This window comes from Mustelus asterias, chromosome 25, assembly GCF_964213995.1.
Source record: "Mustelus asterias chromosome 25, sMusAst1.hap1.1, whole genome shotgun sequence".
In the NCBI taxonomy this organism is placed as follows: Eukaryota; Metazoa; Chordata; class Chondrichthyes; order Carcharhiniformes; family Triakidae; genus Mustelus; species Mustelus asterias.
The window spans coordinates 14,987,229-15,014,559 of NC_135825.1; the positions used below are offsets into that span (position 1 = coordinate 14,987,229).

At 47.4% G+C, this 27,331-nt stretch overlaps 1 non-coding gene across 1 annotated transcript; it reads right to left on the minus strand.

The window, feature by feature from the left end:
• Positions 1-10,597: 10,597 nt before the first annotated feature.
• Positions 10,598-10,785, minus strand: LOC144479315 (U2 spliceosomal RNA). The gene has a single exon (XR_013495505.1). It is a non-coding gene; the product is annotated as a U2 spliceosomal RNA (small nuclear RNA).
• Positions 10,786-27,331: the final 16,546 nt, after the last annotated feature.

The following is a 27,331-nucleotide window of genomic DNA, read 5'->3' on the forward strand; positions in this document are numbered from 1 at the left end:
TCTTCCACCTTCTTCCATCGGGAAAAAGATACAAAAGTCTGAGGACACATACCAACCAACTTAAGAAGAGCTTCTTCCCTGCTGCCGTCAAACTTTTGAATGGACCTATCTCGCACTAAGTTGACCTTTCATAGCCTAGCTATGACTGTAACACTACATTCTGCACTCTCTTTCCTTCTGTGTACGGTATGCTTTGTCTGTATAGTGCACAAGAAATAATACTTTTCACTGGATACCAATACATGTGACAATGATAAATCAAATCAATTCACTTGGAATTTCAGAAAAATCTTTTTGAAAGGTATCTTACAATAAGTTACAGGACAGAATTTCGTGGACTCAGTGACAAATCGCTGCAATGGGTTAAGATTTAATTGTTATCCCAAAGGACGAAAGTCGCTCTTAACAAGAGTCGATTTGCTTGGAGGCTACTTAACTACAGAGATTTATATTAGCGCTATTGCTTTGCCATTGGGGAATAGTCTGCAAGCTTGTGGATCATACAAAATTTTGTGCAAAAATTAGGATTGCAGAGGATAGTAAATTTCTGCGTGTAAACTTAAATGCTTTGAGGGAATGAGTTTAACCCTGGCAAACGGTATTTAGCATTAGATAAATGCAGCGATTGATTTGGAAAGGCCCAGATGCAAATATATTTGCATCTTACATGCAACAAAACTGAAATCAGTTATGGGAGAATTCTTATTGTTAATAGTTCGTAATTCCTTTTAGGATTTTCACGGCATGGCTGATGGAAAATGCCAGGCTGCTCAAATCCCCAAAGGGAAACTCGAAACAACTGCCCCATGTTTGTTTTTTTCTGCAATTTGTATAGTATGAGGAGAGATTTGGAAATCCAGACATGATGTCCCTGACTAGTTGTGATAATTTTATAGTAAAGTAAATCTTTATTAAGTAATAGGGAAAAGCAGAAAATAAAATAGAATTACATTTAAACAACTATGGCTTCACACAGGACCAGTACCTTAAAACAATTCCAAACAACCTTAATTGGACTACCTTCAGAGCTAACCTTTCCTGTAACTCCTTACAGATTTTAAACTCTATAAACGCCTAGTAATTTTGACTACACCATGTCTTTAATTTCTCTTGGGTGCCCTCTGAGGTTAACAGCAGTTGGCTTTTCAGATCTGACTTTGATCACACTAGTTGCTGGGAGTCGGCCAGCTATTGAATGTATTCACTTGGGGGCGAATGGGATCAAAAGTTATGGGGAGAAAGCAGGATTAGGCTATTGAGTTGAATGATCAGCCATGATTGTGATGAATGGCGGAGCAGGCTCGAAGGGCCAAATGCCTCCTTCTGCTCCTATCTTCTATGTTTCTGTCTCTTTTCTTGCTGAAATCTAAAACAGCGACCCCAATAACTTTCAGTATCTCCTTAAATCCGTCCTTTCTCTTTGAACACTCCATTGGTCTCATCCAATTTCTTTAGAAATGGCAGAGTTGGTTAACTTCATTACATTACTTTAACTTTTAGAATTTAAAAGAAAAGTAAACTCGCTCTACCCATACTTGCCCTTTCCTTTCCAAAATGCATATCTTCTCCATTGAACCACAACAACCCATTCAAGACGACTCCTGTCCTATGGACATCCTTTCTAAGTTACCTTATGTTAACATCTGCTTGAAATATTTCTGGATTTGTTACATTTTCAAACCCACAGTTTAGGTTCACGCAGTCACTCTGTCTCTATTGCTTCAATTACTAACCACGCATCCCCAAAATATGGCAAGGATATTACTAACAAAAAATATTTCTTGGGTTTTCCTGACAGGATTATGGCCATTGCCAAAAATGAAAGCCAAAACAAGTAGGGTATTTGGTTATTTTAACAGGGCTCTTTGATATAAATTAAAGTGCACCATTATGACCTCTGTTAGCCTACATTTAGAACACTGCATCTTGCTCGTTTTTTTCCTCGTATAATGGGTTTCCTGGAAGGGTGTGTGCTGTTGGTAATGAATGATGATATTATTTTCTCTTAAGTGCACATACACACACACGCTATCCAGGGACTGAAAGCTATGTGCAGAATCATGGCATGGAGAAAATCAGTTGATGAGTGATAGTAAAAATTGGGTCTGTGAGACGGCTTCACACTCAAGTGTTGTCGGCTGACATAGAAACATCTGTATTCTATATCATTGAGGAGAAATTGGATTCCTAACAATCTCGGCTGGTATAGCAATGGCTGCATGTCTCTGGAATGAGAGAGAGGAAATGGTTCTTGCTGCTGATTACTATCCAATCCCTCTCCCTGGAAATGTTATGTGAATGGACGTTGAGTTATGATAGGTGGGAACTTTGCTCTGAAGCTTCCAAAGTTGAATAGCCTGCTGACGATGACTGTGCGTGAAGAGATGGCACTTAGGCGAGATGCCAGAGCATTGCACTTTGACCTAAGTCACCACCATCTTAAAGGAGTGGGACAGAGGAACATTTTCACTCCTTGAACATTTTACAGACACGGTTCTGTTTAATTCAAATGCACCTTCATTGGGCCCACTGCATTAACAAAACCATTCGGGGCAAAAGTGTATTTCCCCGTGTTTGACCCTATCGGAGATTAGTTATGTCTTATAAATTCTTCTGTTCATCTGACTCAGTCAATCAAATTTGTGTTGGCAAAGATATGCAATCTGTTTTTCAAAGTAAAAGGTATATTCATAGATCATAGAATCTCTACAGTGCAGAAGGAGGCCATTCGACCCACCAGGGAGGATTTTCCAGCCCTGCTTGCCCCAAACCGGAAAATCCCACCTGAGGTCAACAGACCTTTCATGGTCAGCCCCGCGCCCACTACAATTCCCGTGGCAGGCGGGATGGGAAAACTCCCCCCCCCCTCCGTCAAGTCTGCACCGACTCTCTGACAGAGCATCCTACCCAGGCCCTATCCCCATAACCACACGTATTTACCCCGCTAATCCCCTGACCTACACATCTTGGGACACTAAGGGGGAATTTAGCATGGCAAATCCAATGAACCTGCACATCTTAGGATTGGGAGGAAACCGGAGCACCCGGAGGAAACCCACACAGACACAGGGAGAGTGTACAGACTCCACACAGACAGTGACCCAAAGCTGGAATCGAACCTGGGTCCCTGGCATTGCGAGGACAGCAGTGCTAACCACTGTGCCACTGTGCACCCCCCCCCTCCCCCCCCCCTCCCCCCCCCCCCCCGCCCCCCCCCCCAACCCCCGCAGTCAGCCTGAATTCTGAGCACTGAGGTTCCAAACTGTGGGCTGGTCAGGGATGAAATCAGTTTTGGGTGATAGTAAATCCAGCAGCCCCTTTTATACACTGCCCGACAGCAAATGAAAATCAGGCAGGATGTCAACCAGGCAGCCGATTCGCTGGAGTCATTTTTGACATGGTCAATTTTATCCCCTTTAAGAACGAATTCTATCTTACTGCACCGGCAGGTAATAAAATGTGAGAAACCTCCTTGGGGTCAGACTGTCACCCAGCTCTCTCTCCCTCTCTCTCTATCTCCCCTTCTGTTTAAGCTATATTTGGCATTTTGTATTTATGGCGACAAATTGGATGGTTTTGCCTTGCGGATGATAAATATCTATCGTACTGCACAGGCGAGAATTCAATTCATTTCAAATTAGTTCAGATTTGGTTCCATATAACCCTGCCATATAGAATCAGACATTACCTTAATGCATGAGTGATTGCCTAATTTCCAGTCACTTTGTTTTGTAAGTCTCTAACCTGCTCAGTGGAGATTCCTACAGACGCTTCAGCAAAAGCCTCGGACTCAGCTTTTCCGCCTCTCTGTCAGGTCTGAGACACCACAACACAACAAGAAAAACCAATTTCATAAACAGTCCACTACCTCCCCCAGCAGCGGAAGCAGATACGATAGTGAGTTTTAAGGGGCGTCTGGAAAAAAACATGAATAGGATGGGGATGGAGGGATATGGTCCCCGGAAAGGTAGGGGGTCTTAGTTCAGTCGGGCAGCATGGCCAGTGCAGGCTTGGAGGGCCAAAGGACCTGTCCCTGTGCTGTAATTTTCTTTGTTCTTTGTACTTGTTTTGAGATTAAAATGATTAACTGAACACATTTCCTCACATCTCTTGAATTAGCAAAATTGCATGCAAACAGAATAGCCTTTAATTTAAAAGATGCTGCAGGGTTTTGGGAAGAAAGATTTGCATTTAGATAGCATCTTTCGTTTACAACTTTTTGATTAGATTTGACTTATTGTTGTCACATGTATTAGTGCACAGTGAGAAGCACTGTTTCTTGCGAGCTATACAGACAAAGCATACCGTACATAGAGAAGGAAAGGAGAGAGTGGAGAATGTAGTGTTACAGTCATAGCTAGTGTGTAGAGAAAAGTCAACTTAATGCGAGATAGGTCCATTCAAAAGTCTGATGTTAGCAGGGAAGAAGCTGTTTTTGAATCAGTTGGTACGTGACCTCAGACTTTTGTATCATTTTCCCAACGGGAGAAGGTAGAAGAGAGAATGTCCGGGGTGCATGGGGTCCTTGATTATGCTGGCTGCTTTTCTGAGCCAGTGGGACATGTAGACAGTGTCAATGGATGGGAGGCTGGTTTGAGTGACAGACTGGGCTTCGTTCATGACCTTCTGTAGTTTTTGGCAGTCATGGACAGAACAGGAGCCATACCAAACTGTGATACAACCGGAAAGAATGCTTTCTATGGTGCCTCTGTAGAAGTTGGTGAGAGTTGTAGCTGACATGTCAAATTTCCTCAGTTTCCTGTGAAAGTAGAGGAGTTGGTGGACTTTCTTAACTATAGTGTCCGCATGGAGGGACCAGGACAGGTTGTTGGTGATCTGGACACCTAGAAACCTGAAGCTCTCGACCCTTTCTACTTCGTCCCCATTGATGTGGACATTGGTATGTTCTCCACTACGCTTCCTGAAGTCGATGACAATCTCCTTCGTTTTGAGACTGAGAATGTAAGAAATAGAAGCAGACGTAGCCCATTTAGCCCCTCGAACCTGCTTCACTATTCAATAAAGTCATGGCTAATCTGATTGTGACTTTAACTCCACTTTCCCACCTGCCCCTCCCCCGCCACCCTCCCATGATTTTTAATTCCCGTGTAAGTCAAAAATCGGTCTAACTCAGCTTGGAATATATTCAATGACGCGGCTTCCACTGTGAAAGAGAATTCCAAAGATTAACAGCTCTCTGAGAGAAGAAATTCCTTCTCACCTCTGTCTTAAATGAGAAACCCCTCATTTTGAAACTGTGCCCCCTGGTTCTAGATTCATGAGGTTAAAGTCCAACTGGTTTATTTGGTAGCAAACGCCACAGATCACCCCACAGATGGCGTTTGCTACCAAATAAACCTGTTGGACTTTAACCTGGTGTTGTTAAACTCCAATGCCGGAATTTCCACATCTAGATTCATGCACAAGGGGGACACTCGCTCAGCATAGATTGTGATGTTTAAGTCGACCTGACCCTATCTTTTCACCCAAAAAATCACGGGTGGGATTTTCCAGCCACACTCACCCCAAAACTGGAAAATCCCACCCGAAGCCTGTATAGTGCGCAAAAAACAATACATTTCACTGTATCCCAATATATGTGACAATAATAAATCAAATCAAATAAAATAAAATCAAATCATACATGTTCTGACCAATCGGAGGCCAGCAGCTCTGTATCACACCCAGGATTTCTGGGAGTTACCAGAAGGCTTGGGAAAAGAGGGGCCATTGGTGCCCTGAAACTCAATAAGTCCAGGATCTTGCCAGGTTGGGTTAGCAGGCACCCGGGGAGGGGTGTGCATGCTGGACAGGGCAGTGGGGAGGGTGGATGTGGGAGGTGGGCCTCATATTGACACAGGCGGCCAGGGAAGGTGACACCCCATCCTTTCACTGGCCTTCAGCTTGCAGAGTTAAACCTGCTCGGCTATACATTGGGCACAGCCTCTCCACCACCTGTTAAGTTGAAATGGCACCAGGGTGAGGCACATGATTGGGCAACAATTACCCACTTACGGGCCTCAATTGAGTTATGGCCGGGTGGCCCACCCAACGCCTCTCCTGCCATCTGTATAATCATGGCACGGCGGGGGCTGGCTGTGGGTACACCACCAATGAAACCGAATCCTATTGTACTGGTTCACCTGGACGGCATGGTGACACAGTGGTTAGCACTGCTGCCTCACAGTGTCAGGGACCCGAGTTCAATTCCTGGCTTGGGTCACTGTCTGTGCAGAGTTTGCACATTTTCCCCGTGCCTGCGAGGGGTTCCTCCGGGTGCTCTGGTTTCCTCCCACAGACTGAAAGACGTGCATTGGCCATGCTAAATTCTCCCTCAGTGTACCCGAACAGACGCCGTAATGACTAGGGGATTTTCACAATAACTTCATTGCAGTGTTAATGTGATATTAAGAAACAAACTTTAAACTTTTAACCTATCTGCTTATGCATTTGAAAGTAGCCAATAATGTTCAGTCCTGTGAGTGGGTGAAGTTCACCAGTCTCTACCAGCGCCAATCACTGTTGATTATCATGACACAAGATACAAACGGGTCTTCCAATAAAAAAACTATTAAAGTATTTAGAATCAGGGGCTCCCCAAAGACCTGAGCAAAGCAGGGCTATGCTCCATGAAGCAGAAAGTTCATCCACCTCAACGTCAGTTTGGGCCATAACACTAAATGGGGTTGTTGTGAAGCTAAAACCACTTGTAGTGTAAATGCATCCAAATTATACTCTCAACACCCCCTCACTAAAAAGGGCTTCATCTCAAATTGGGAAGAGTGTTTCCAGTGACCAATGTGACATTTTTGCCAGACTTTTACTGCCTCGCCCACCCGAGGCTGGTAAGATCTCACCCGAGGCCAACGGATAACGCCATTCTGCGAGCCTCGCCTGCCCCAATTTCAGGGTGGGCGTGCTGGTGAAATTCCAGCCTTTAATTTTGCAAACCTACCATTCATGAGACCTCTGAGATTAAGGCTCCTGGTTTTAATGGAAATGAACAGTGTATTATGGTCAGTTTGTGATGTGGACTTTTGCCCAGCAGAACCTGGATCCAAACTTCTAAGCTCAATTAGACTGAGAAGCTCCACAGCCAACCTAGTGAGGAGACTTTTACTTCATTGGTCAGTGCAGATTTAAGCTCAAGTTCTGGAGGTGAATGGATTAACTTGCAACCATAGAATCATCGAATCATAAAATCCCTACATTGCAGAAGGAGACCATTCGGCCCATCGAGTCTGTACCGACAACAATCCCACCCAAGCCCTATCCCCGTAATGGCAAGTATTTACCCTGCTAATCCCCCTGACACTAAGGGTCAATTTAGCATGGCCAATCAACCTTATCTTTGGAATGAACCAGCTTTGAACCAGCAACGCGTCACGAGACTGTATGATCATCTGGACAATAGCGATGGATTTCTGCCACTTTCCTCCCTTGAAGGCACTGACTTTTGCTGTGGTGCTGACGGTGACTACATTTCAGAAGTAATTTATTAGTTGTGAAGTGCTGTAGGACAGCCCAAGACTGTATTTAGAATAGATAATATAAACACAAGTTCTCGATTTCTAATGGTATCTAAACCAGCTGGCTATTCTGTATATGTGAGGCTAATGAAGGGCATTAGTGTCAAAAATTCAACCCATTGTTTAACTTATCCAAGCGGTAGGTGCATTACTTCGTTCGCATCCAGTCTTGCATTTATATAGTGCCTTTCATGACCACAGGACATCCCAAGGCAATTTCATAGAATCATAGAAACCCTACAGTGCAGAAAGAGGCCATTTGGCCCATCAAGTCTGCACCGACTACAATCCCACCCAGGCCCAGCCCCATATCCCTACATATTTACCCGCTAATCCCAGTGCTAATTTACAGTCAATGAAGCACTTTTGAAGAATGAATACAGTTGTAATAGAGGAAATTTGGCAGCCAACTTGCATACAGCAAGCTCCCACAAACAACAAGGTGATAATGGCTAAGTAATCTGCTTTTGTGATGTCCATTGAAGGAGTAATATCAGTCAGCACAGCAGAGCTCTCCTCTTCAAACGAATGCCATGGGATCTTTAGCACAGTAAGAAGTTTAACAACACCAGGTTAAAGTCCAACAGGTTTATTTGGTAGCAAAAGCCACACAAGCTTTCGAGGCTCTGAGCCCCTTCTTCAGGTGAGTGGGAATTCTGTTCACAAACAGAACTTATAAGACACAGACTCAATTTACATGAATAATGGTTGGAATGCGAATACTTACAACTAATCCAGTCTTTAAGAAACAAAACAATGGGAGTGGAGAGAGCATCAAGACAGGCTAAAAAGATGTGTATTGTCTCCAGACAAGACAGCCAGTGAAACTCTGCAGGTCCACGCAACTGTGGGAGTTACAAATAGTGTGACATAAATTCTGATTCTAGGATCGCATGATAAAGACTCAGGAGGAAAAAAGCAGAAATATTTATGTGAAATAGTGTGACATAAACCCAATATCCCGGTTGAGGCCGTCCTTGTGTGTGCGGAACCTGGCTATCAGTTTCTGCTCCGCGACTCTGCGCTGTCGTGTGTCGCGAAGGCCGCCTTGGAGAACGCTTACCCGAATATCAGAGGCCGAATGCCCGTGACCGCTGAAGTGCTCCCCAACAGGAAGAGAACAGTCTTGCCTGGTGATTGTCGAGCGGTGTTCATTCATCCGTGGACCTGCAGAGTATTACGCTGCAAGAAAGGATGTCCCGAGGCATGGTACATTGGGGAAACTATGCAGACGCTGCGACAACGGATGAATGAACACCGCTCGACAATCACCAGGCAAGACTGTTCTCTTCCTGTTGGGGAGCACTTCAGCGGTCACGGGCATTCGGCCTCTGATATTCGGGTAAGCGTTCTCCAAGGCGGCCTTCGCGACACACGACAGCGCAGAGTCGCGGAGCAGAAACTGATAGCCAGGTTCCGCACACACAAGGACGGCCTCAACCGGGATATTGGGTTTATGTCACACTATTTCACATAAATATTTCTGCTTTTTTCCTCCTGAGTCTTTATCATGCGATCCTAGAATCAGAATTTATGTCACACTATTTGTAACTCCCACAGTTGCGTGGACCTGCAGAGTTTCACTGGCTGTCTTGTCTGGAGACAATACACATCTTTTTAGCCTGTCTTGATGCTCTCTCCACTCCCATTGTTTTGTTTCTTAAAGACTGGATTAGTTGTAAGTATTCGCATTCCAACCATTATTCATGTAAATTGAGTCTGTGTCTTATAAGTTCTGTTTGTGAACAGAATTCCCACTCACCTGAAGAAGGGGCTCAGAGCCTCGAAAGCTTGTGTGGCTTTTGCTACCAAATAAACCTGTTGGACTTTAACCTGGTGTTGTTAAACTTCTTACTGTGTTTACCCCAGTCCAACGCCGGCATCTCCACATCTTTAGCACCCCAGCTGAGAGAGCAAAATCGGACCTCAATTTAACAACTTGCCCAGAGGATGGCACCTCCAGGAATGCAGCACTTCATCAGATCCGCACTGATATGAGCCTAGTCTTTGGTGTTCAAATCTTGGAATGGAACTTGAATCTACCATATTGTGACTCAGAGGCAAGAGTGGTACGGGACCACAGCTGACACTTATATTTCCCAAAGATTTTTTTAAATTCATTAGTGTCACTAGTAGGATTACATTACCACTGCAATGAAGTTACTGTGATACTCCTCTAGTCGCCACACTCCGGTGCCTGTTCTGGTACACTGAGGGAGAATTTAGCACGGCCAATTCACCTAACCAGCACGTCTTTCAGACAGTGTGAGGAAACCCACACAGACACAGGGAGAACATGCAGACTCCGCACAGACAGTGACCCAAGCCAGGAATCAAATCCGGGTCCCTGGCCCTGTGTGGCAGCAGTGGTAACTACTGTGCCACCGTTCTAATTAACATTAATAGAGGGATAAGTATAACTTTGTGTTCACCCCATTACAAATGCTTTGATTCTAAGTAAAGAATCGCACCCTTATTTTTTTCTTTTATGTTTCCCGTTTCTCCTATTAACCAGTTCTTTAGCATGCAGTAAACATAAAGAATGCTGTGGGGTTGTCACTCCATCAGGCACAGAAGCAAGTGATGGTGTGTGTTTACCACTATTTTACTTCATCAATTCCAGGCAGTACATGGAATAATATAATCTGGAAACCTCTACACTCTAACAAACTCCTTATTTTAAATAGCTTAGTAACTTTGTTAAAATGGAAAAAACACGTTTCTGCTCAATATGCAGATGCCCTGATGTTGGTCTGATGCAGACTAAAGTATAGGAAAGGCCAGAATGGTACTTGCTTCACTGTTACTTCTGGGGCAAGGGGTTAAAAGCTAAAAAGCATGCTTGAAGCAATAGATTTAGACAGTGGTTGAAGCAGCTGTTTTATTAAACAAGATTGGGAAATGTTCTTCCCTCACATACAGTACAGACACAATTTTCTTTTGTACCTTTTGGCACTTTATTCCCAATCAAAAATCCAATTTGGCCCAATCAGAGTCCCCACAAGAGAGACAAAACAGATCCAAGCTGACAAGACAGGACATACATCCCATCTTGGGCTCGATCAAACAAGATCCAAGCTGACAGGATGAGGCATTGCACCCCCTCCGGAGCTTGAACTGAGCTTCATCTTAACCAAAAGGCCCAGATGGCTTTAAAACATTGCTTCAGGTGAAGCCTCAGTATGACCTCATTGGCTAAGACCAGATGCAAGACCAAATACTACACTTGATCTTAGCCAAAAGGCTGAGAAGTAAATATATATGGACAAGTCATCAACAGACATAGGAAGAACATGCAAACTCCACACTGACAGTGACCCAAGATGGGAATCGAACCCAGGTCCCTGGTGCTGTGAGGCAGCAGTGCTGACCACTGTGCCACCATGCCGCCCAGTTTAATGTAAATATAGGGAATTAATATGGGATGTCATGTCTAGAGGAGAATTATTGGACTAAAAGAAACAAAGAATGGTAATAAGTCACTTAATTGAAGAGGGAAGCAACAGTGCAACAAAAAGGATTCTTAAAACAGAATCTATGCTGGATTCAACATTTCCCTCCACTTCCCAGTCCATTTCATCGTCTTAGTTGCACTGTTGCTTCCCTCTTCAATCAAGTGACTTATTTCCATTCTGTTGTTTCTTTTAGTCCAATAATTCTCCTCTAAACATGACATCCCATATTAATCCCATTTACTTACATAAAACCGGGCAGCACGGTGGCACAGTAATTAGCACTGCTGCCTCACAGCACCAGGGACCCCTGGGTTCGATTCCCATCTTGGGTCACTGTCTGTGTGGAGTCTGCACGTTCTCGCCGTGTCTGTGTGGGTTTCCTCCGGGTGCTCCAGTTTCCTCCCACACTCCAAAGATGTGCAGCTTAGGTGGATTGGCCGTGCTAAATTGCCCCTTAGCATCAGGGGGATTAGCAGGGAAAATGCTTGGGGTTGCGGGGATAGGGCCTGGGTGGAATTGTTATCGGTGCTGGCTCGATGGCCCAAATGGGCGTTATGATGGTTATTACAAAATAACCACCGTATTAAAAAGGGAGAAAGATACAGCCGTCTACAAATCTAAAGCTATCTGTGAAGAAATGCAACATTTTTAAATGAACTGGCATTTGAAAGTTTGATTTTTTTCTTTAAAAAGTGAAAGTTGAGGGGAGTTGCATTGCAGACAGGGAAATTCAGTACAGCAATATAAAATAACTCTATTCTTTTACAAGAACTGTGTTTTCTTACTCAATTAACATGTAAACAAAAAGCTGACGTCCAAAAACACCATAAGAAGGTGAGAGTAGATGCATACAGTGATTGCAATGCTATCTGAGCAATTTACATACAAGGTCAGTCTTAAATTGTTAGCTAAACTTGCGATGACTAAGCTTTTCTTCTAACCAAGTACATTATACTTAATGCAGAGTTCTGCACTGCAGGGATCCTATGAAAGCCGTCTTTGCCCTTTGTGTATGAGACATGGCCCGCAGTGTAAATGTTTGCAGCAATTGAAAGTAAACAGGAAGTCCATTAAAAGGGTACTGTCTTCAAATAATACAAAAAAATGTTTGTTGAATCTTGGTTTGAATAATGAATTCAATTTTTTCATCTAATTGGCGGAGTTAACCAAAGGCTCAACGGCCAATGACGCGGGATGATTTTTAAAAAGCAAGGGAGAAAATAAGGGAAAGGGGCTAGGTAATGCCAAATCTGGGGGTTAAAATTATATGGATTAAGTGAAGACTGAGGTGGCTTGGAGTCCCGGAAAACACTGATAGAATTGGAAATTTAACCAGAGTGAGGATACAGCTGGGATGAAGAATGTGTAGGATGACATTTGGAGTTTTAGAGACAGCTCGGATTACACTGAAATAAATCATTGTGGCCCCAGTGTGCGACCCTTCTATATTTTCAAAAAAAATCTTCAATGTCCTCGAGCAAAGGACGTTTTCTTATAAGTACGCCACTTTAAATGAAACTGCTTTGAATACAGCAGCTATCACTGAAGATATTGAGGGCTAGATTTGTAGCCCAGTTAAGGTGAATGGACGGTGTATGAGGAGAGATTGACTAGGTTAGGACTGTTTTCCCTGGAGTTCAGACGAATGAGGGGGGAACTCATAGAGACTTATAAAATTCTAACAGGACGAGACAGGGTAGATGCAGGGAGGATGTTCCCAATACTGGGGGAGTCCAGAACCACGGGTCACAGTCTGAGGATTCAGGGTAGACCATTTAGGACGGAGGTGAGGAGACATTTCTTCACCCAAAGAGTGGTGAGCCTGTGGAATTCATTACCACAGGAAGTAGTCAATGCCAAAACATTGAATGTATTCAAGAGGCGGCTGGGTATAGCACTTGGGGCGAATGGGATCAAAGGTTATGAGGAAAAAGCAGGATTAGGCTATTGAGTTGGATGATCAGCCATGATCGTGATGAATGGCAGAGCAGGCTCGAAGGGCCAAATGGCCTCCTCCTGCCCCTATCTTCTATGTTTTCAAACTAAACTGATGGAAACAGCCTTGTTTGAGTGCCTCTTTTCTCTTGTCAATGAGTATAGTGTGTGCTATGACCAGCAGAGTGCTTTCCAATAACTGTTTGATGCATGAAGTGATTCACGGAAGCAATGCAATGCAACACCACCGAACGAGTCAAATACATTCTGATGCAATGCGATCCATGTGGCGTCCAATCACCAGGGTTAATTAGGTTATTACTGCATCAACTGGCTCTGCATCCAGTTTCTCTTCCAAGGTCTTTAATTTTCACATGACTTTTGTTACAGTATTTAATCCTCACTAGGCCACAGGGAAATATCAGTTCTTGGCTAACACTGGCATTGTACACAAAAACTGGCTTCATGCTGGATCATCTTGGCGTATCGCAGGAATGCAGATTGAAATATTTATTAGTATCCACAGAGCTGGCACCCCATTGAAAAGATTTATAAAATAACATGAAATCCTTATATTCTCGCTATTGCAGCCTTCTGTATCCTGGTGTGTCACGAAAGAATCATTTTCAACACAGTGTAGCAAAATGCATAGTTGGGTAAAAGAACTCTCCATTGAAGGGATTTAATTCATAGGGAAGGAAACCTGCCTTCCTTACCTGGCCTACATGTGACTCCAGAGCCACAGCAATGTGGTTGACTCTCAACTGCCCTCCAAGGGTAACTAGGGATGGGCAATAGATGTTGGCCAGCTAGCGATGCCCATGTCCCATGAATGAATTTTTAAAAATTGAAAGGAATACGATAACTGGGACGGGCAGAGGATGAAGTACTTTCGGGGAACCAATAACAAGAAAGCACGGGGCGGCACGGTAGCACAGTGGTTAGCACTGCTGCTTCACAGCTCCAGGGTCCCGGGTTCGATTCCCGGCTCGGGTCACTGTCTGTGTGGAGTTTGCACATTCTCCTCGTGTCTGCGTGGGTTTGCTCCGGGTGCTCTGGTTTCCTCCCACAGTCCAAAGATGTGCGGGCTAGGTTGATTGGCCAGGTTAAAAATTGCCCCTTAGAGTCCTAAGATGCGTAGGTTAGAGGGATTAGCGGGTAAAATATGTGGGGGTAGGGCCTGGGTGGGATTGTGGTCGGTGCAGATTCGATGGGCCGAATGGCCTCCTTCTGCACTGTAGGGTTTCTATGATTTCTATGAAAGAAAGAAGTTGCATTTATATAGCACCGTTCACAACCTCAGGATATCCCGAAGTGCTTTACAGCCAATGAAATATTTTTAGATTGTAGTCACTCTTTCGATGTCGGTGGTGAGGTTTTACTAAGACCATGCTTTCTAATCTTACTAACCCTTGATGAGGTTTTGCTTCCCGATGACAGACTTGAGATCGGGACTATAGTTTAACTTCAAACAATTTATTAAGTACTATTTACAAAGACCTTAGGGTAAGCACATGGTATCCGAGACACAGACTGTTCTGCTCCTAGTTCCCTCGGAGCTCTCGGTCATCCGCTGACTCACGTCACAGTTAAATCATTAATATCATCACGGTCTCATTGACACAGACATTAACTCTACAGTCACTGTTGTAATGTAGGAAACACAGCATTGAATTTGAACACAGCAAGCTCCCCTAAACAGCAATGTGATAACCACTGGATCAGTTGTTCTTAATGTCAGCTATGGTTGAGTCAGAAGGCTCTGGACTCCCTCACTCAACATCACGAAATCAGATGATCTGGTCATGATCACATTATTGTTTGTGGGAGCTTGCTGTGCGCAAGCTGGCCAATGCACCTAACCAGCACGTCTTTCAGACTGTGGGAAGAAACCGGAGGACCCGGAGGAAACTCACATGGTTAGCACTGCTGTCTCACAGCACCAGGGACCTGGGTTCGATTCTCGGCTTGTGTCACTGTCTGTGTGGAGTTTGCACGTTCTCCCCGTGTCTGCGTGGGTTTCCTCCAGGTGCTCCGGTTTCCTCCCACAGTCCAAAGATGTGTGGGTTAGGCTGATTGGCCATGCTAAGTTGCCCCTTAGTGTCCCGGAATGTGTAGGTTAGAGGAATAAGTGGGGTCAATTTATCGGGGTAGTGCCTGGGGCGGGATTCTTGTTGGTGCAGCCTCGATGGGCCGAATGGCCTCCATCTGTGCTAGAGTTTCTATGATTTCAGGGGGAGAATGTGCAGACTCCACACAGACAGTGACCCAAGATCGGAATCGAACCCGGGTCCCTGGCGCTGTGAGGCAGCAGTGCTAACCACTGTGTCACTGTGCCACACCACTAGGCCATCATAGTGAAAGGTACCATATAAATGTAAACTCTTTCTTTAAAAGTTCACAGCGCACACTTTCCAGTAATTCCATCCCACTTGGCTCTTATCCTCGCTCAAACTGCTTCAGTATGGTATGGCATTGACTTCCAACACACTGCTCCCACACAGCCAGATACAACCTAAAAGTAAATGTGCTGGTTATACAATTCACTCAGGCTGTTACTGGAAAGAGGCAAACACTGCAGGGTAACAGTGCGCTGCACGAGACTATCGTGTATCTGAGGCAGGTGCCATCAGCATTTTCCCTCTGTGCAGAATAAAAGCAACTTCAAAGGGGCCAAAGGACTGACTGGTAAAGGAAATGGAAATTTCACGCTAGCACAGTGCTCAATCAATGTGTTATTATTGTAGCAATCTGGATGGCGCTTTACACTACGCTGAAATCAGGAAGCTAAAAGTGCCCTGGAAGTATCTTAATTAACACCAAGTGCAAGAAGTAGAAATGTGTTTCCTTTTTCCACACAAATCAGCGCCCTTAAAAAAAATCAGGGATTTAGTGCGTTCCCTCCAACTGTGCAACAAAGAATATTGAAATGACACTGTGCGAATATTTGATTACTCGTTCAATGAGGGCACCAACTTGTTTGGGCTAATGCTTTGTTGAGATAGTGGACAAGGGGAATTGAGTAGCCATCTGTCAATATTTGTGCAGTGTAATGTCTAATTTACAGCCTTCAAGTCAGCCCAATTGCACCAGCCAATAATTTCCATCGTCAGTGGCGATGAATAAATGTCAGCCGTTGTATTGGCTTAACTGGGGTCGTGAACACCTGGACAACACGCTACTGTTCCGAGGCAGAATTGGAGTCCCATCTGTGCCATGCCCAGGAACAAGGGACACTGAGCCAATTGAGAAAGTCTATGGTTTGTGGTCTCGGCTTTGCACTAGCTACCCTCAATGTTCCACTACAGTTACGGGCAGACATCCATTGTGGCATGAGATGCATGTGGGTCCGACATATGCCAAAAGCGGAAAAATCAAATCTGCGCTAACTAGGTTAGTGACTGCCTCCTTTGTAAACTCTCCAATCTCCTGGCATTCTTTTAATACTAATGTTGTTAAAGACTACAATACAGCCTTTCACCCATAGGTCAGGTCATTCGGTTCAACTGAAAATGTTATGAATTTTAAAGGAGGACCAGGTGGGAAAAAAAATTGCAACGTCCCATAAAAATTAATTTGTATTGGATTTTTAATTTAAATTAGGTCGAACGGCGACATTTAATTTTGGACGGGAATGTCGGTGGCGGGAAAATAAGAACTGCAAAATAGTCAAAAGGTTTCACCTTCTGCAATCTAAAGCAAGTTACAACAGACTGGCGCTGGATATGGAGGATAAATAAGCTTTAAGACTGGGGTCGCTGTACATTTCTGACAGGGGAATTATCAGTGTTTTTGCAACCGGTGACCCTGTACATCAGGTGATGGGTATAGTCTCCCTCTAAAGGGCTGTCTATTCTCTGGATAGCAGGGGGTTGTCAGTCACTGGTCCATCTGTTTGCTTAAAGTGACCTCTCTGTGATTTCAGTATCTGAAGCGACACCTAACGCTGTCACTCACTGCGCCAGTGCCCGTGCCCCCAGCATTGCAAAGGAACACCACAGGGAACCCTGCAAATCATTTCTCCTTAAAACCCTTATTGAACGATTCTTGAGATGAAGCATTCTGCCCTCACACCAAAATGTTTGCTGTTAGCTAGCTGCCACTGGCCAACATGAGGGCAGCTGGCCCCCAAACTGATCTGTGAGGCCTTAGGCGCTAGGGCAAAAATTCGCACTCCTGCCCCATCTGTACCACATTTAATATAGACCGAGGCAAATGCCTGTAGCTGGAGGGGTTTGTGAGCACCGGGGAATCTGTATACGGTGGGGGTCTTATCTTAAAAGCTGCTGGAAAATCATTTTTATCTCGTCTTTTCCCAGAAGGTGTGACATGCTTTAAAAAATTTTTGGAATTGGATAACAAAGGGTAAGTAATGTGGCAGCTGTCAGTTATCGACTCCCTCTAAGGTGTGCCACAAATCGTTTTGTCTCTCAGCTTCCTCCCCTTCTCTCCTGATTGCAGTGAGTTTTGCTGAGGTACAGCTTCAAAGGTACTGTCAGCACTCCAACGCATCAAGTAAGGGGCCTTCACCACGTATCAATCCAGACAGTCTTCCTAACTGTGTGTGTGGGGGTTACAGGGGTGGGGGCATCGCCACCAAGGCTGGTCCTGTGCTCCACATCTATGCATAACTGAGTTGTTGACAGCTATGGTACACGACCCAAAACTTCCCCAAATTACCAATCTCGCTCACAAAGTCTACAGAAGATAGAGTCATAGTGCAAAAGGAGGCCTTTCAGCCCATCAGGTATGCACCAACCCACCTTTTTTTATATTACCCAGGTCCTATCCCGTAACCCCATGGATTTACCCCGCTAATCCCCCTAACCGACACATCTGGGGACACTAAGGAGCAATTAGCATGGCCAATCCACCTAAGCTACACACCTTGGGATACCAAGGGCCAATTTAGCATGGCTAATTCCCCCTAGCCTGCACATCTGGGGACACTAAGGGACAATTTAGCATGGCCAATCCACCTAACCTACACATCTAGGGACACTGAGGGACAACTTAGCATGGCCGATCCACCTAACCAGCGCATCTTTGGAGTGTGGGAGGAAACCGGATCATCCAGAGTGTGGAAGGAAACCCACACAGACATGGGAAGAATGTGCAAACTTCACACAGTCACCCAAGGCCGGAATTGAACACAGGTCCCTGGCGCTGTGAGGCAGCAGTGCTAACCGTGCCGCCTCACGAGTGTGGGAAAGATTGGTGTTGGAAATGGGGGGGGGAGGGAAATATGGGGCTACAGAAAAAGAGTGAGAAAATCTAGGACTTTCCCCCTGCCAAAGGATTGATTTTTATTAGGCAAGGGTATTAAAGTTTTAGATGAGGGTGAATTTGGAAGGTACAGACCAGCCATGCTCAAGTTGAGTGGTGGAATAGGCTGACGTCACTGAATGGGCAGACTCCACACTTGCAATTGAATTCTGCGACCAAGGTTAAGATGAAAACTTACAAACCTAGAACAAAAAGCAGCCGGGGGAATGTGCTGCCCGACTGTTAGAAGAGATTAGAGGGAGCTTTACACAGTATGTAACCTATGCTGTATGACCTCAGGGTCTTGATGCTGATGCTGAGCGCTGCAAAAGAAAAAGAATTCCCTTCTCAAGGCGAGCATCTCTGCTCTTAATTTCCACATACATCCGTACAAAGAGTAGTCAGGTAGCCCAAGTAATATTCTGGTACTTTCTTCGAGGTGTTCCATTCACAGTTGAGCACATTCATTTTATATTTGGATGAGCATGGATAATTGGCAAGCAAAAATTTAGACTTATAAAATTTAAAGGTATATCAGTCATAATCACATAAAATAACCAAAGTGTATTCCCCAGCTTCATAATCACTGTGATCAAATCGAATCGCTTAAATGTTTGTATATTTATCCTCCAAACAGAGAATGCAGGTGAGGAGATTTAATTAAAGCCTGGACTTCTGGTTTTATGACTGGAAGTAATACCCTGGGGCCCAGATTCTTGGCCAAGTGCTGGTGGGGGGGGGGCGGTGGTTTGGGGGTGGGAGGGAAGTGGAGGCGGGGGAAAGGAGACAATGTGCTTAACCATTTGAAATGTGGAAAATTTATAAAGGAAGGCAGGCAAGTGATGTTTTCTATCCTTGGGCCCAGGAGACTACAGACTCTCTCTCTCTCAATGTTAAAGTGCAACGGAGCGCTGCATCTGCCTGCTTGTCTTGTATGGACACAGATAGGAAAAAGAACCGTGTTTGCCCTATTAATGATTTAACACGCTATTGTATCTGTAAACTGTACTACCTTTGAGCAAATGTAATCTCTTTATCATCCCTTAGCAAAACATCCGCCAAAGAATCCTGTTCAAAATACTATTGGATTCAATAGCAGTGTTTTAGAATAGGATGAATGGTAAATCCTGGGGGATTTTAGCCGCTTTAAAGGATTAAGCCTGTATTTATGTATCTGTGGTAAAGTGGCATGAAGCAGTGTTGCTGGGTACAGTGAGATATAAAATCAATCAATGCCGCCCAGCTTGCACTGGGAGGTGGGGGCAGCTGTAGTCGCAGAAATTCTCAGCTGCTACGTTTCACTGACATTTAGCACCTGTGTTATTGAAGAAACGCAATAGGTGATGGGATGACAATTCCAATGATGGAAGAAGAATGAATGCCCCTTAATCTGGAGTCAAATCAGAAGCAGGTCAATTCAACTTTATTCTGAATTCATTAACACATCCCACCACCCTCCCCGCCCCCCCCCCCCCCCCCCCACCCCCCGCCCCAACCTCGTCACATGGCGGAATGTGGCAGCCTCCACTGCCTCAACCCAAACTCATTTGCCCAAAGTCCTGGCGCAGGCTCAAAGGGCTGAACGGCCCATTCTCTTCCTACTTTTGGCACTTATCTATCATTCAACGTAGCGTCTTCCAGAGAGGGCAGCCTCAATGCACGACCCACTTGATCATCGGTGTGCAGTTTACACAACAGGTAGATTACATCCAAGGACAAGAATGGATGAGGCAAAAAAAATGCAGGGAAAAAGTGAGGATGATTGCAAACTCTGATGGTGCAATGGTATGGATTAACAGGACTCTAAAGGACTTTACGATAAGTAATTAGTTTTTACCAGTTTATGAGGATCCCAGGTCAGATGCTCACTTGTAACTGGGTGAATTGATCTCGAACTGGTTAGTACTAGAGATGCAATCGGCTTCAGTTAGAATAGGGAAGGGAAAAGCATTCAAAGTTCCTTGTTCTGATCAACATTTAATAAAAGATCGTGGACATCAAGTGAAGACAGGATCTGGCTTCTGCCTCAACAACAATCTCTCACCTACTCCTAGCAAAGCAGGTGGATGTGGGGAGGGGGTGTTGGGGGAGAGACTCTGGCACACAGTTCAGTCAAGCGCTTGGTCTATAAGCTTTTCACAGGGGTGTAGAAGATATGACCTGCAGGCCCAATGGAGACCACCAGCTCCTCTGATTCAATCCAAGAAGCCCCTTCCAGTTCCCCTGGACTTGAGCGCACAAGGTTAACTGAGAATTGTTTGCAAACTTCCCATTCTCAAAGGACTGAAAAAGACTTCTCCCCTCCTCCACCTCCCCTCTAGGTTCAGGAATCATCCTTTAGCACTCCTCCATCAGGACTCCTTCACCAGGAGCATGGACACACAGAGAGATCTGGGAGTACAGGTCCACAGATCCTTAAAAGTGGCAGCACAGGTGGAAAAGGTAGTGAAGAAAGCATATGGCATGCTTGCCTTCATCGGCCAAGTTGGCAAATTATGTTACAGTTATATAAAACATTGGTTAGGCCACGTTTGGAATACTGGGCAGGATTTTACGGCATTGCTTGGGCAAGACTGGAAATTCCAACCTGAGATCAATGTCGGACCCTTTCCGCGCCGATTCCGGGAAAGGTGGCAGAGATCCGGATACTGTGTCCAATTCTGGTTGCCACACTACCAGAAGGACATGGAGGCTTTGGAGGGAGTACAGAAAAAGTTTACCAGGATGTTGCCTGGTATGGAGGGTATTAGCTATGAGGAGAGATTGGATAAACTGGGATTGTTCTCCCTGGAAAGACGGAGGCTGAGGGACGGCCTGGTAGAAGTTTATAAAATTATGAGGGGTATAGATAAGGTGAACAGTTGAAAGCTTTTTCCCAGGGCAAAAATGACAATTACAAGGAGGCACAAGTTCAAGGTAAGGGGGGAAAGGTTCAATAGAGATGTGCACGGGGAGTTTTTTATCATTGCCGGACGCGAAAACGTGGCAAAGTCAGGTGAGAGGCCATTATCGTGATCCGCACCCGTGTCCACGCAGATTGCCACTTTACTGAAACCCAGGAATGGCGCCGATTCGATTCGTGCCCAAAACGGGCGCAACGACGATTTAAATGCACTTGCACGCATTTAAATTGAATTAATGAACTGCCCACCCAACTTTATCAGCATTTCCCCCTTTACCACCTGTGGTGAACCATCGTTGGTTACCACTGTGGGGTTATTCTAATGTTGCTGTTGGGCTAGGGTGTTCACACTGTGGGGTTGTTATAATGTTGTTGTTGGGCTAGGGTGTTTACACTGTGGGATTAATATACCTGTGGTGGATGCTGTTGTGGCACATCCCGGTCGGGCCCCGCCTCCTGGGAGAGGTATAAGACCCTCTGCTCAGGCGGGACCCCTCCAGTCTGGAATGGTGTACTCGTGTTTAAATAGTTCCATTGTTAGACAATAAAAGCCTTCAATTACAGAAGCCTTGTGTCTTGTGCTCGATTGACATGCATCAATTTTATTGCCTAACACTAAGCTCTCGAAGGAAAGGAGAGTATGGAACAAATGCTAAAACCAGAGCGTCTGACACTGGATCCACGTGCGGTCGGCGCCTCTAACACCTTCGACCACTGGCTGAAGTGTTTCGAGGACTACCTGGCAGCCTCTGCAGCAGTCACCACGGATAACGACAGACTCCAGGTCCTCCATGCGAGGGTAAGCGACACTGTCTACCTCGCGATTCGTGCGGCCACCACTTACCCGAGGGCCCTCGAGCTTTTGAAAAAGCGATACACGAGGCCTCCCAACGAGATCCACGCTCGTTACCTCCTCGCTACACGACGTTGGCAGTCGGGCGAAACCATGGAGGATTACGCCAATGAGCTCTTGCAGCTTGCCAGGGGCTGCGACTGCAAAGCTGTGTCGGCTGAGCAGTACATGTACGACCTCGCCCGAGATGCGTTTGTGGCAGGGGTAGGGTCTTCGTACATCCGGCTCAAGCTGTTGGAGAAGGGGAATCTCAACCTGACCCAAGCTATGGAGATGGCTGAAATGTTGGGGGCGGCGTCGAAAAGCTTGGCCCTGTACCCGGAGGACCACGTGGAGACAACGTGGCAGGAGCAGGCACAAATCCCTCCTCGCCCCACGGGCTCGCGCTCCCATATCGACCCGACGACGGCGGCAGCCCCAGGCGGCCCGCGGTGCTACTTCTGCGGAGGAGCCAAGCATCCACGGCAACAGTGTCCTGCGAAAACGGTGGTCTGCAATCAATGCGGTAAAAAGGGGCACTACGCGAAAGTCTGCAGATCGAAGCCCAAGAACGGCAGTGCAGCCTGTGACCCTCCAGAACGGAGATCATCTCCATCAGCGTCGCAGTACCCACGAGGTCCGTCCACGTGCGAGCCCAGGTCGACGCCATTGTGGCTAGCGGAGTCGGAGGAGGATGACCACCAGGAGTCGCTACGCTTGGCGCCCTCAACCATGTGCGATTCATGGGGGCGGCCATCTTGGTCAACGACGACCAGGAGCGACCAGCAGGGGTCCTCAGCATCAACCTCGGTTGCCTGCAGTGACGTCCAAGGGCCAACGGTGGCGTCGATCACCCTGGACCAGGCTAAGCATCACAGGCTTGACTGTTCAATGATGAACATTAAGGTAAATGGTCGTACTGTTTATTGTCTGTTTGACAGTGGGAGCACCGAGAGTTTTATTCACCCTGACACTGCAAAGAAGTGTGGACTCCGGGTTCTACCTGCCAAACAGACAATTTCTATGGCATCACGGTCCCGGTCTGTACCGATCCAAGGACGTTGTGTGGTAACTCGGAAAGTGCAGGGCACAATTTACGAGCGATACAGGCTCCTTGTGTTGCCGCATCTTTGCGCGCCAATTCTCCTCGGACTAAACTTTATGGTCCACATGAAGAGTGTGATCCTACAGTACGGTGGGCCACTCCCTTCGCTGACAGTAGGGGATCAGCCGCAGCCTCCAAATTGTCCAAAGCGCCCCGCATGCAATCTTTCCACACTAAAGATCACCACACCCTCTTTATTTAAGAATCTGGTACCAGGCTGCAAGCCCATCGCTACTAAAAGTAGGTGTTACAGTGCTGAAGACCGGATCTTCATCAGATCTGAGGTTCAGCGACTCCTCAAAGAAGGGATCATACAGTCTAGCGTTAGTCCGTGGAGAGCACAGGTCGTGGTGGTTAAGAGCGGGAACAAACCCCGGATGGTCATCGACTACAGTCAGACCATTAATCGTTATACGCAGCTGGATGCGTATCCTCTCCCGCGCATATCTGATATGGTCAATCAGATTGCGCAGTACCGGGTGTTCTCCACCATAGACCTTAAGTCCGCCTACCACCAACTCCCCATCCGCCCAGAGGACCGACATTACACGGCTTTTGAGGCGGATGGTCGTCTGTATCAGTTTCTTAGGGTTCCATTTGGTGTCACCAATGGGGTCTCGGTCTTCCAGCGTGCTATGGACCGAATGGTGGACCAGAACGGGCTGCGGGCTACCTTCCCGTACCTGGATAATGTCACCATCTGCGGCCATGACCAGCAGGACCATGACACGAATCTCCAGAACTTTTTGCGCACTGCATCTCGCCTGAATCTGACCTACAACAGGGAGAAGTGTGTATTCCGTACGCGCCGGTTAGCCATCCTGGGATACGTAGTGGAAAACGGGGTCATTGGCCCCGATCCCGACCGTATGCGCCCCCTTACTGAACTTCCTTTGCCCGCTAGCGCAAAAGCACTGAGGAGATGCCTCGGCTTCTTCTCCTATTATGCGCAGTGGGTCCCCAACTACGCGGACAAAGCCCGTCCGCTTATTAAGTCCACGACTTTTCCACTCACGCCAGAGGCCCAATTGGCCTTCAAGGCATTGAAAAGCGACATTGCAAAAGCCACGATGCACGCGGTGGATGAACCCATCCCTTTTCAGGTGGAAAGTGATGCATCTGATTTCGCCCTGGCCGCCACACTAAACCAGGCAGGCAGGCCCGTCGCGTTTTTCTCCCGCACACTTCAAGGTCCCGAAATTCGGCATTCAGCGGTGGAAAAGGAGGCCCAGGCTATTGTGGAGGCCGTCAGACACTGGCGCCATTACCTGGCGGGGAGGCGGTTCACCCTGATCACGGACCAGAGGTCCGTGGCGTTTATGTTCAATAATACGCAGAGGGGCAAGATCAAGAATGACAAGATCTTGCGGTGGAGATTTGAGCTCTCCACCTATAATTACGATATTATGCATCGTCCAGGGAAACTCAATGAGCCCTCGGATGCCCTCTCGCGCGGAACATGCGCTACTATGCAGGAGGACCGCTTGAACGCCCTCCATAATGACCTGTGCCATCCTGGGGTCACTCGGCTCTACCACTTCATCAAAGCCCGCAACCTGCCCTACTCGGTGGAGGATGTCAGGTCAGTAACAAGAAGCTGTCGGATTTGCGCGGAATGCAAACCGCACTTTTACCGACCTGACCGGGCACAATTGGTCAAGGCCACTCGTCCCTTCGAGAGGCTGAGTGTGGATTTTAAGGGCCCCCTTCCCTCAACGGACCGGAACGTGTACTTTCTTAACATCATAGATGAGTACTCCCGGTTCCCGTTTGTTGTCCCCTGTGCGGACACGTCGACTGCCACGGTGATCAAGGCATTCCGTGATCTTTTTACCCTGTTCGGGTACCCCAGCTATATACATAGCGACAGGGGCTCGTCGTTCATGAGTAACGACTTGAGGCAATTCCTGCTCTCATACGGGATTGCCTCTAGTAGAACCACGAGTTACAACCCTAGGGGCAATGGACAGGTGGAGAGAGAGAATGCTACAGTCTGGAAGGCTGTCCTATTGGCGCTGAAGTCCAGAGGCCTTCCAGTCTCCCATTGGCAGGAGGTCCTCCCAAATGCGCTTCACTCCATTCGCTCCCTCCTGTGTACGGCAACCAATGCTACTCCCCACGAGAGGATGTTCTCATTCCCTCGGAAGTCGTCCTCGGGGATATCTTTACCAGCCTGGTTGACGTACCCAGGACCCGTCCTTCTGCGGCGACATGTAAGGGCCCGCAAGTCCGACCCCTTGGTCGAGCCGGTCCAACTCCTCCACGCCAACCCTCAGTATGCCTATGTGGCATATCCTGACGGGCGAGAGGACACAGTCTCGATCCGAGGCCTGGCGCCCGCAGGGGACGTAGCAACTCCTGTCGCTCCCATACCCCCAGTCACGAATCCCCTATCGCTTATTTCTCCCCCGGACGTGGCGCGGTCAGCACCGGGACCAGTGCATAACAGTTATACTCCCATGTACAGCTTGCCTGAGACTCGGAGATCGGCGCCACCACAGAAGGTACCGGGATCCCCTGCACCACCGCTTCACCAGGGTCAACCGGCCCGTGAGTCCTCGAGGGGACAGCCGGATGCTGTTTTGGAGAGAACGCCACCGCAAGCACCTGCTCCGGTGTCACAACCGGTATTGAGGAGGTCACAACGACGGTGCGGTCCTCCAGACCGTCTGGACTTGTAGATTTTTTTGTATATATGTAGTCTGTTTTCGCACCCCGCCGGCCTTTGTTTTCAAAGGAGGGGTGAATGTGGTGAACCATCGTTGGTTACCACTGTGGGGTTATTCTAATGTTGCTGTTGGGCTAGGGTGTTCACACTGTGGGATTGTTATAATGTTGTTGTTGGGCTAGGGTGTTTACACTGTGGGATTAATATACCTGTGGTGGATGCTGTTGTGGCACATCCCGGTCGGGCCCCGCCTCCTGGGAGAGGTATAAGACCCCCTGCTCAGGCGGGACCCCTCCAGTCTGGAATGGTGTACTCGTGTTTAAATAGTTCCATTGTTAGACAATAAAAGCCTTCAATTACAGAAGCCTTGTGTCTCGTGCTCGATTGTCGCGCATCACCACCGCGTTTGCCAATCCGGACCGGCGCCGTAATGGACCTGCTAAATAAAAGTCTGAAACAGACGCTCCAGCTTCTGAAGGGCACATTCAGTGTTTCCAACGGCTGTCTGACTCAGATCAGTGGTGGGGGGGAGGAGGGAGGCGGGTCAGATCATTCTCTGGTTGGGGGGGGGAGGGGAGTGAGGCCAGATCGTTGTCTGGTTGGGGGGGGGAGGAGGAGGAGGCAGGTCAGATGTATCTCTGGCGGGGGGGGGGGGGGGAGGTGGGGGAGAGGGCTGATCATTGTCTGGTGGTGGCGGGGGGGAGGGCTGTTCGTTGCCTGGTGGGGAGGTAGGAGGAGGCGGGTCAGATGTTCCTCTGGGGGGAGGGGGAGTGAGGCCAGACCATTCTCTGGGGGGGGGCGGGGGCAGTTGGCAGTGAGGCCAGTTCGTTGTATGGTGGGGGGAGGGGGTGGGTGAGGCCAGACCATTCTCTGGTGGGAGGGGGGGGGGGCTGAGGCCACTCCATTCTCTGGGGGGGCGGCGGGGGGAGTGAGGCCAGATCATTGTTCGGGGGCGGGGGGGAGGGAGGCGGGTAAGGTGTATCTCGGGGCGGGGGGGGGAGAGGCCCGATCGCTCACTGGTGGTGGGGTGCAGATGGATCTCTGGTGGGGGGGGGGAAGACGGATCTCTGGTGGGGGCAGGGGGTCCGCTGCCACTGTGCGGGTGATTGGTGGGGCGGGGGGGGCAGGGGTGGCGATCGGTCTGGGTAGTGGGGGGCTGGATAAGGGGGGCAGTGATGTGTGTGGGTAGGGGGGCTGGATAAGGGGGGCAGTGATGTGTGTGGGTAGGGGGGGTGGATAAGGGGGACAGTGATTTGTGTGGGTAGTGGGGGGGTGGGTAAGGGGGACAGTGATGTTTGAGGGTAGTGGGGGGCTAGATAAGGGGGACAGTGATTTGTGTGGGTAGTGGGGGGGTGGATAAGGGGGACAGTGATGTGTGTGTGGAGGCCATCGCTCCCGATTTTCCGACACGGGCGCGCATTTTCAATTTTTTTTCTTACTGCTCATGTGCAGTTCAGAACTCCGATCGTTTCGGGTGCGCTAAGCCCCGCCCACAGCGCGAATGGGACTGGAGATGGCTGAGAGCGTATGGGGGCGCCTGAAAGCAGATTTCTAAGTTGGATCTGCATTACACCCAGATTCAGCGCTTAGAATTAAAATGGTAAAATCAGGCCCTGAGGGTGGTGGGGGCCTGGAATGCA